A 10,201-nucleotide genomic window follows, 5' to 3' on the forward strand; every position below is an offset into this window, starting at 1 on the left:
TTGTAAAGTAGACAACTTCTTCCATTTAGATATACGCGAATCATAAGAAATCACAAAGAAACGTTAAAATACCCGAAAATATTATAAACAGAGACGATGGACCAAATATACAGATTGCGCATTATTGGATTAACAATTGTAAATTCAGAGCAGATAAAAAAAATTCCCCCTGAAAATAAACTTGTGGAAAAAATTGTAAATTTTTTAATTGTCTGTAACTTTGTATAATTTTTTTACTGATTTTACTTTTAATGTTAAAGACATATAAAAGAGCTAAGCGCTAACACTATAATTGCGACCTGATAATGCTCCAGAATTAGTAGGTTTAAAAAAAATTAAAATTCCCCGAATGTCTGCTAAGCTACTCAATTTGGTTTAACTAACCTTTTCCCTTAAATAACTTTTGGTACCCCTTAGTCCAAAATACTACCGACAATGAGCAATTTTTTATATTCAGACCTTGAGCAAATTTAACTTGAAGCATTCATTATATTAATTCGTTTGAAATATATATTAGAGGATATACATGTAGTAAGAGTAAAACATAGTCAATGTGATGTATAGCTCACAAAATAAGAGAGTAGTAAGAGTCTTAGATTGTGCTATTTTAATTGTAATATATCTTGAAAACCTAAATTATTTTATTATAATTTAGAACAAACTCAACATGTGGACATAAAGTCTTTAAGCCATTTCGTTTTAAGGAAAGAGGAAAAACTGCAAATGAAAAAGTAGGTCATAACAAACGTTTTAAATAAATATTGAAGTAGGAAAAAAAGAATAAAAAATAAAACATTATAAGTCAAGGATCCAGCATTATCTTGTGCAAAATTCAATCTTATGCTCTCCTTTATTAGCTATTTCGGCTCCCGTGAGATGCTATAAGTTACGCGAAGCAATCGCGGGCTAATTTCCTTCGTTTGAAAAACAATCACTCTAACCACCTGCCAAAACTCAGGATCTTTAGATGTAGAGTATCGATCTCCCAACTAAGCCCCTTCGGCTCCCGTACGCTGAAGTAAACATGGGCTTAACTCTTTTGTTTGAAAAAAAACAGCACTCTAACGACTAGTCCTGCTGGTTTTTGTGATCTTAGATCTGGAGGCTAACAATCTCCCAACCAAACGTTTTCGGCCTTCGTACAACACCGCGAATAACGCGAAGAAATCGATTTTTTTTTGTTCGGAAGTAAGAAGACCCGAAGCGAACCATGAACCTTTACATCTTTAGTCTCACGTTTTCTTAATTGAACAATTTCGGATAACGAACGGGGTCGTGAATAACGGGAAACATATAGGGTTTGTAGCTTTATTTCGAATTGCAAAGATGCGTTTGCTGAGATCGTACTTGTGTACCCCATCGCCATCAGAATGCATAACGTAATATCCTTCACGGCACCGAGATTGCAGAGGCGTGCTAATTTTTGAGTTAGTTTAAATAATTTGAAAATGGTTTGTCAAGTGGTATTGCGCTGAAAGGGCGCGTAACTTGAATTTAACGTGGCGAATACTAGCGCCAACGTGAGTTCAACTCCTGCAGGAACGGTGATGTCGAAAATGGTGTAGAGTTCGTAGGCTTCATCGCCGACCATATGTTAAAGTAGGGATTTGGACATCAGGCCTTGACTGTGATTTTTTTATTAATGTTATAGCACACAATATAAAAAAAACCAATATTTCACTGTATATCACATGTGACCCTTCCTAACTAAGCGCATTGCTTATATTAAGGAGACAGAAGTACATTAGTTATTAACAAAAAAAAATAATTTCTTTAGGAAAACTAAACCAAGATAACGGTCCGTTATACATAAAACCCCGGGGAGATTTTTAAAGTGCCAAAAAAACGGAAAAAATAATTTGTCACCGGATAAGAGTTGTAAAAAATTGTGGTTGATATTTGGTTGTAATTTTAAATTTTATTTTATTTTCATTATTAAGACTTCGGCTTGAAAAGGAGCCACGGCTCGAAAGCTTGCCGTGATTGTAAATACAAATAAACCTTTTTAATCAGTCATGAAGTATCGTGTCTCTTTTATTCAATCCAACTATACTATTTTTAAATCTTTTTTATATTTTATATTTTTTATTTTTTAAGGAGAGAGAGAAGTGCCATCTGGGGTCTTTTAAATTATACAATTAAAACAGGGGGATATTTTAAATTCTACAAATACAATAATAATTTATTAACCTTATACAATTTTAATTTCTAAGTTAGAAATTAAAATTGTATAAGGTTAAAAAATTTCCACCAGCTCGCGCTCTGTCTCTCTTCTGCTAACGCCTCTGACACCCCGTCTAGCGCCCTTACCATACCCCTCCACTTCTCTACAAAACGTTTCCGTACAACTCGCTTCTATCCCCGTCTAGCGCCCCCCTACCCTCTCGCTCTTACTCTCTCTCTCTCTCTCTCTCTCTCTCTCTCTCTCTCTCTCTCTCTCTCTCTCTCTCTCTCTCTCTCTCTCTCTCTCTCTCTCTCTCTCTCTCTCTCTCTCTCTCGCTCGCTCGCAACCCGTGGCTCATACCATTCCTCTTTCTCTTGCGCCCCCCCCCCCTCCTTTGAAACTTAATAACGGACGGACAAAACTTTCCCATAGAACTCGCTGCTAAGAGAGCTACGCTCAATAAGCCAGATTTATTCCATCGCAAATGGTGAATTATATTTGTCGGTTCAAAATTTTAACTAATTTGAATGAGTTTAAATTATCTGGGCTATCACAAATTATATTTACATTTGAAATGGCAACAGGGAAACAACTAATTTCAGCCAATAACGAAAAATCTATCGATTGTGTAATAGTCGTCAGCTCTAAAGGACAACAATACCTTTTATAAATTAACATAGTATTAAATGGAAATTAATATGTTAATTTTGAAAAATTGTAATTTGCGTTAACGAATAACTGAAAATAATATCCTTGTCGTAAAATGAATGTTTAATTAAAATAAAAAATAAAACGTAATCAGCTTTTTAAATTCTTCCAATTTTAATGTATCACAATCCAATTTTATTTAAGCAGTTAATTTCGTATGAATTCTTAAATGCTGAAATTGCATGCTAACCTTCCAAAGGTGGTTATTAACAAAACTTCCCTTAAATTTTCGTAAGAATTCTTGGGACATTTTTTCCCAACGTTTAAACTCAAAAAAGCTCCTTCAAACCCCGTGGAATTTTCTTAAGATTTCTTAATAATGTTTTTGTAAGGGGAATTTGTACCTTTAAATTGAAATTATTGTTTATTTAAGATTTTCTATTTCCATATTTGCACAAGACAGATCTCAATTGGCTCTTGAGAGTTTCGGTAATATCTTTTCCAGTTCTTGATTTTCTTTCGTTAGTCGAACATTCTCTTCGGTCAGCTTCCCCAAACCATTTACCATACCAATAAGCATTCCAATATTTTACTAGAACCTGAGTTACGCAAATGAATGAAAGGAATTAAACCTGAAAAAGAATTAAAATCAATTCGGATTGCAATTTAATAATATTTCATTTAATTATTAAATTACTTTAATTTAACTACAACAAACTTCTCACAGAACGAAAAACGAAAAAAAATTGATTGAAATAAAAAAGAAGTACGAATTTACAAAAAGGGCCAATTTTAATACTTCCTACTTGGTAGTACATGACCCAAAAATTACCAAATCCCGTGACCACCGATCTTTTTCATAATCACCTTTTTCGAATAGAACCTGAGTTTAAATTTATCGTCGTCATGTTTTTTTAATTTACAATTTAGTATCGGCGTACAGCCTATTTTAATTAAATAAAGTTTTATTCTTATCTCCCTTCCCAAAGCCACGGTTATTTTGCAGTCGATAACTGGTCGGGTTCGTAACCCTGGTAAATGCTAATTTAATAAACTAACAAGAACTAAAATAACTGTTAATCACTTGAACAAAGAATTATTCCTAAATATTCAACGAGTTATAATGTATAACAATATTTGCGGGGCTTGCGAATTTTCCTTTATCTTCGAGTCGCTTCTCAAAATTTAGGTCCATTTATGGAATGTGTGCGAACTCGCGAACTATATTACTGTTACTACATAATTTAGTTTGTTATTATTCTCGCACTGTTCTCAAAAATATATAAATGGTCAATGATATACCAAATAATTAAACTAAAGGCAGTAGTTACGATTATGATTGTGAAAATACTAATTTCACTCACTGAATTTCGAATATTGAATCGATTCTGACGTAAAGATGAATTTGCTATAGGCGCTTAAATAAAACATCTTCCCAGAAATTGCCAAGAATTCCGACAGCCAGGACTAATGAGTTACTATGTTACTATTAATATAGTGCTTGTTGAAATATTAGAAAGCTGGAAACTTTTCTCGAACATAACATCGGTTTTTTGCTAAGCCTTAACATGCCAAAAAAGTTACCTGGTTAAAAGGAAACACTTGTTGCATACCGTACTGCAAAAGTAATACGTTTAGTTCTAAAGGAATTAGTTTTCTTTTTCCGAAAGATAATTTTATACGAAATGAATTAACTCTGCCTCCATGAGAAGCCTTAAAATTGCCCGCTAATATAAAAATATTCCGTATAATTTTAATTATATATAACATAAGAGGATGATAATAATAATAATATTATCTTCTTATATTTAGTTTTAGTAACATTATATATTTTACCTTAAAATATATTATCGAAAATTAACATAAGTCGACGCATTTCTTATCTGACGCAAAATTCTCATGAGGGCAAAAACGCGTCTCCAATTGGCTTAAATATGACTTTTTGGCTAGCCATTCTAACCGTTTAACCGACCGACCGGAAATAGTTCCTTCCCAGATGAATTTGGAGAGGGGAGTAAAAACGGAGTATCTTTTATTGAAGTGTCCATTGAGTCGTTTTGTCGTGCCATGGTCGAGTAATGATGGAACATATACCTTCTCTGCTAGCGCTATAACCTCTTAAAGGTTGAAGTAGCTAACGGGATTAATTATATAGTCAATAATGATAAGAGTAGAACTGAAACCTTCTTCCAGGTGGTAAATTGTTTAAAATTATTTTTTTGCGAAGTTTAAATAAATTTTGGAAACTATTGATTTAAATCATAGAATGAAATGTTTTAAACTTTTTGGGAAATAAAGGTTTCATTTAAAATTTTATGAGATTTTGGACAATCTCGTTAAAATATTTATCATAGTTTTCTATTTTTTTGCGCTATAGCAGATTTTCCTATTTTTTGGCTTTATCCATATAATCTACTTCAAGCGCTTTTGATAATTTTCTCTGCGTCCTTGTAACTGGCCTGTATGAGTGTTGCTCGTGCGTGTACGTTGGGTAGTACTGTTACAACCATACGCCTCACTTATTTTGAAGCTGCGTGTACATCGGAAACTTGTTAATCGCTTTTCTCGTTTGCTCCCTTAATGCACGTCGCTGTGAATACGATAAGAACATATTACTAATTAAAATCTTTATCAGAGTAAATCAAACCATTTTTCGGGCCACACGTCCCAAGTATAAAATATTTTTCTTCATTTCAATTTTGGACAGAAGCAATTGAATATCCGAATTTATGTGAGTAAAATAAATATATTAACTTGCATTCAACTAAACTAACCATTTAAGTAATGGTTAAGTTTAATAAAATTTAATTTCATTCGGCATTTTAACAAACGTTTTGAAAAAAGGGCCAGTGGTATCCTTATATCCTTTTGGGTGGTTAACGTCCCTCTCCAATTTATAATTAACCCAATTCCAAGATTGAGCAGGAGAAGAATTATATTCTTTTTCGAAATTAAAACAAGGAAAAGCATAACAAACTTGAATTATCCTCTTCATGGAAAGATTTGTCAAAATCATCCCCAAAATGAAAAATCCTAAAGACCCCAGTGTAAGAGTACGCGTATAAATGACACTATTTGGTGTAAGACACATGTAGGTTAGCGCTAATCCTAAATGTTTATGATCCTTAGTCGGTAACTAATAAGGAACGGTGATATCGAGAACAGTTCCCTCTCGATTGTTTTAAAAGACACCCATTTTTGCAAGTCTATTGTCTCAGGATTTCCCCGTTCTGAGCGTAGAAATTAGAACGTCAAATAGAGACTTGACCGATATATAATCTCGAGGGTACTTAAAGAGCCGAAATTATTATTTTTTAATTCTACCCGAATTTCGAGTGGCCTCTTCTCGTGATAGAAATCCTACCAATAAAATTCTGGAGACTAGCACGTTAATTTTCGGAATTTGAAACGATTCTCGATCCATTTTGGGATTCACCGTTTATTTATAAATTTGTAAATTAAAAAGATGCTAAAGCTTAGTGGGAAAATGTGTGCTTCTTTTGCATAGCTTAATACTTCAACAAATCTACGAGGGCGATATAATGTCATGATCAACGTTATAGGTTTTAGCGCGCATGATAAAACATTTTAAAATATTAACATAAATATAAATTGCAAAATTTTCTGGTTTTCATTTAAGTTTATAATACCCAAATTTCTGCCCAGTTTCATTTGGTTTTTTCCCCAGACAGTGGGCGTATTTTTGTTTTGTATTTTGCGGTGTTACAGACACATCTACCGTTTTTAAAAATTCCCATAAAACTTATCCTCTTATGTTTTTTAAAAAGCACCAGACTCTAGGTTATTTCAAGTCCCTAAATATAGCAGTTTATTTCTCGGTTTCTATGTTAGAACAATTCTGGATCCATGATGCCTTGCAGACGTTAAGATAAGCTTATTTGACACTGCTAACATCGTTTTCGAAATTTCCGTTTTAGCCTTCTACATCGTTTTATTTAAACTTCTTGATAATATGGTGGAAAGAAAGCTAGAGGTATCAAGCAAATAAATGTTATGTTTTGATATGGTACGATGAAACTAGGAGACAACTACTCCTTTGACCCTAAGAACAAAGTTTTAAATATTCAAAGAGAGGCAGTTTAAACTGGACTGATGAGGGTCAATATACGGTTGGAGAAACCGTTTCTGCGTTCAAAAATTTCCCACTCTGTGCTTTTATATTTTCGTGTAGGTCACTTCTTTGTGCACTTCCAAATTTTCAATTCAAATCCATTCTTCCCGTAAACGTAAAATACTTAAAACCATAAACCATACAATGATTGCATCGAGAAAATTTGCAAAATTTTTATCAGCACCTTATTAACAATGAGAAACCAATTAATTAATTCGGATACAGTACTTCTGCATTTTTAAATATTCTAAATTAATTATTTCATTCTCAAAGAATACTTTTTTAAAGAATTCGCTTCTTAATTGGCACCACACAAACAGATTTGAAAAGACAAATACTTATAAAAACCTGTTATTAAGGTTGTTTTTCGTTTACACTTACTCATTATTGCTGAAGGTTAGATTTTCCAGGCAGAAAATCTATGGATAGAGGCATAGTGTCCTCAAAATTTGTCGCACTAAACTAAAGCCCTCTAAGGCGGGTTTTCACCAGGGCTAATCGCAGCGACGGCTAATATAGACGTAAACAAATTGTATTAAGTACAATGTAATATTTAATCGTTGACGCTCACCTTCGTAACGTATTAGCGTAAGTGTAAACCATCCGTTCAATATTTCCAAACGCGACTTTTCGTAGTGGATAATACTCTGATCGCGTGTCGCTCGACATTGCTTAAAAAAACGCTATACGTATAATTGGTGTTTTACTTCTATCAAGCACCGTTTCCGTTAACTAACAGTGCTTGTTCCTCTTTTGCGAGAGCGCCGAGAGTACGAGATTCTAACGAGAGTCTAAATCTGGGTCGTATAATATGAAAATGTAGTCTTCGTTCTTTATAAAGGTTATTCCGCGTAAATTAAGCTAGCGTATAATTAGTCTAATTCTGAATTTTAATTTTATTTTTCTCCAAAATACAGTAACTTAACAAATTCAAAGATATTAAGACTAGCCTCGTTTTAATATTAGTTTCGAAGATTTTTTAAATTCTGGGTAATTTTCAATTTAGAATCAGATTTTTACACCAATGCAATTTCATACTTTTGACATAAATAAAGTGTTCACACGAAATTCGTGGTCCAAATTTAGATAACCTTATGATGAGTCGAAATAAATAAGTTATTGGTGGGTTTCCAAATTTTGACTAGTACTAAACTATCAATTTTTTTTTAATTTTATATTCTGGGTCGCACAGGCTAATTTTTCTCTAGTTGAACTGACATAGAATGACCTTGTCGAATGCACTCTCAGCAACATGCCGTATTTGTAGAGTAATTCTCAAAAAAATATCTCTACCCGAAGGCGAGTAAGACACAGCGCGCTTCGATCCATTCTTTTTCAGTTAATTCGTATCTAAATAGCATTTTTTGAAAATGGAAAATAAAAGCTGTTAAGTGCTTAAAAGTGTTGAATCTGTGATAAATTATATTAATAACGAATCTTTAATGCGCTATACGTATCAATAACTGTATATAACTAAAGTATAACTGAACAGATTTTAGGTTATTATCAGGTAAATAAAATTAAGCAAACCCATCCATTAATCTTACACCATTCTCATAGCAACATAATTTAAATATCAAAAACAATTCTTTGGAAAAATTTGAAAACACCAAACGCCAGGGAAATTGATCAAAAATTTATATTTATCGTTACATTCGCAGGGTAATTCCTTAAAAACATATGTAAAAATAAATCACCGTTATTATTTGACTTTAAATAATAATAATTGCAAGTACTTCCTTAAACCCACGATCATTCAGTTTATTAGGAACGTTTTCCAGAGAGATTTCCGTTTTCCAGCCGTTAAAATGACGTAAAACCTTGGATCAATAATAGTTTAAAAAACAAGAAGCACCTTTTTCTGAAACATTGATTTGATTTGTTTCTGTCACGGGGGTTTATTTATACGGAAATTTGAAACAGATTACATGTAGCTCAAAGATACATTGGCCTTGGACTTACAATTTTTTACTTATTTCATTTAATAGACAACATTCAATTCTTGCATAGTTAAGTAGTAAGGGGACACGTATGGTTGAACTTGACTGGTTAACAAGAGGTCACAGACTTTTCAGTTTACAGAATATCCCCGATGAGTTAGATTCTAATTTGGAACAAATTTTAACCACCCCGTACAATAGCTTCATAAATCTTACTACAACAATCTAAGAAAAAAGAGTATAACCAAAACCACCTTGTACATATAATAATAATAATTTCACAAACACCCGGTATTTTATCATAGCAAACACTCTATGTATTAAAACCGAAGAGTTACTTTATCACACTCACGACGTCCGTATTACACTATCTAATCCAACCGATTCATTAAAAACAATATTTCTATCACCTTGAGCATTAACTTAATATGCGTATTAAGAAAAATTCCCGAAGAAGCGCTACCTAACCTACATTCTGTCTCTTAAGCTTATTAGCGCACTCAGCATTAATAACCTATGATTAACTTTACCACTAATAAAACCCGTAACGACGCTATTTCAAAAACCATAATAATAATTTCTACTACCTTGGCCATTACAAAAATACCTTTTGACCTCTCCGAGGGGACATAGTCCCTTAGAAAGGGTATTACAATCACCGTGTCTGTCTGTCTGTGGGTCTGTCTGGACTGCGAACGCGCTCGCATTTTCGGAGCAAAGTGTAATCGCTGCGTACGCAGTTTCTTAGAATTAGGGAAAAGGTTTTTCCAAAAGCTCCCTCTTTGTCATTGGGTGTATTAAAATTTTCAATTGCGAATTGTGATTGTACGTAAAGAATCTTCCACGTTTGAAACGGACCGAGTGCTGAGGGTTACGGTAAACGTATCAACGTACAAATGGCAGGGTTTCCAACAATTGTTCCCGGTGCACGTCATTGTATCATTTTACGATCGCATCGGGCGGGTTTTGAACCCGGGCCCTCCTGCATGACAGGCGAGTGTTCTACCACAAAACCATCAATAAACGTTACGATTAATTGAAAATTCTTACATTTTCTTACGTTTGAAATTTTAAAGGTCAAATCTTGTTTAGCGCAGTCAGCAGAGATAAGAGGGTTAAAGGGTAGAGCCCGTGAGTAGTCCACTTAGTAAGTTTTTTGTCTATCGGTAATTTTGAACCGTTAGAAGTCATTTATGAATACAACGCGCTTTTTTCGTTTTTCTTACTTTACTTGTAACTTCTTAATTTATTTTACGTGTTTTCTTATCGGCTTTAAATGTGTTATACATATTCATTAATGTGGTTACGTTGGTTTTA

This window comes from Leiobunum rupestre, chromosome 5 (assembly GCF_980474605.1).
Source record: "Leiobunum rupestre chromosome 5, qqLeiRupe1.1.hap1, whole genome shotgun sequence".
In the NCBI taxonomy this organism is placed as follows: domain Eukaryota; kingdom Metazoa; phylum Arthropoda; class Arachnida; order Opiliones; family Sclerosomatidae; genus Leiobunum; species Leiobunum rupestre.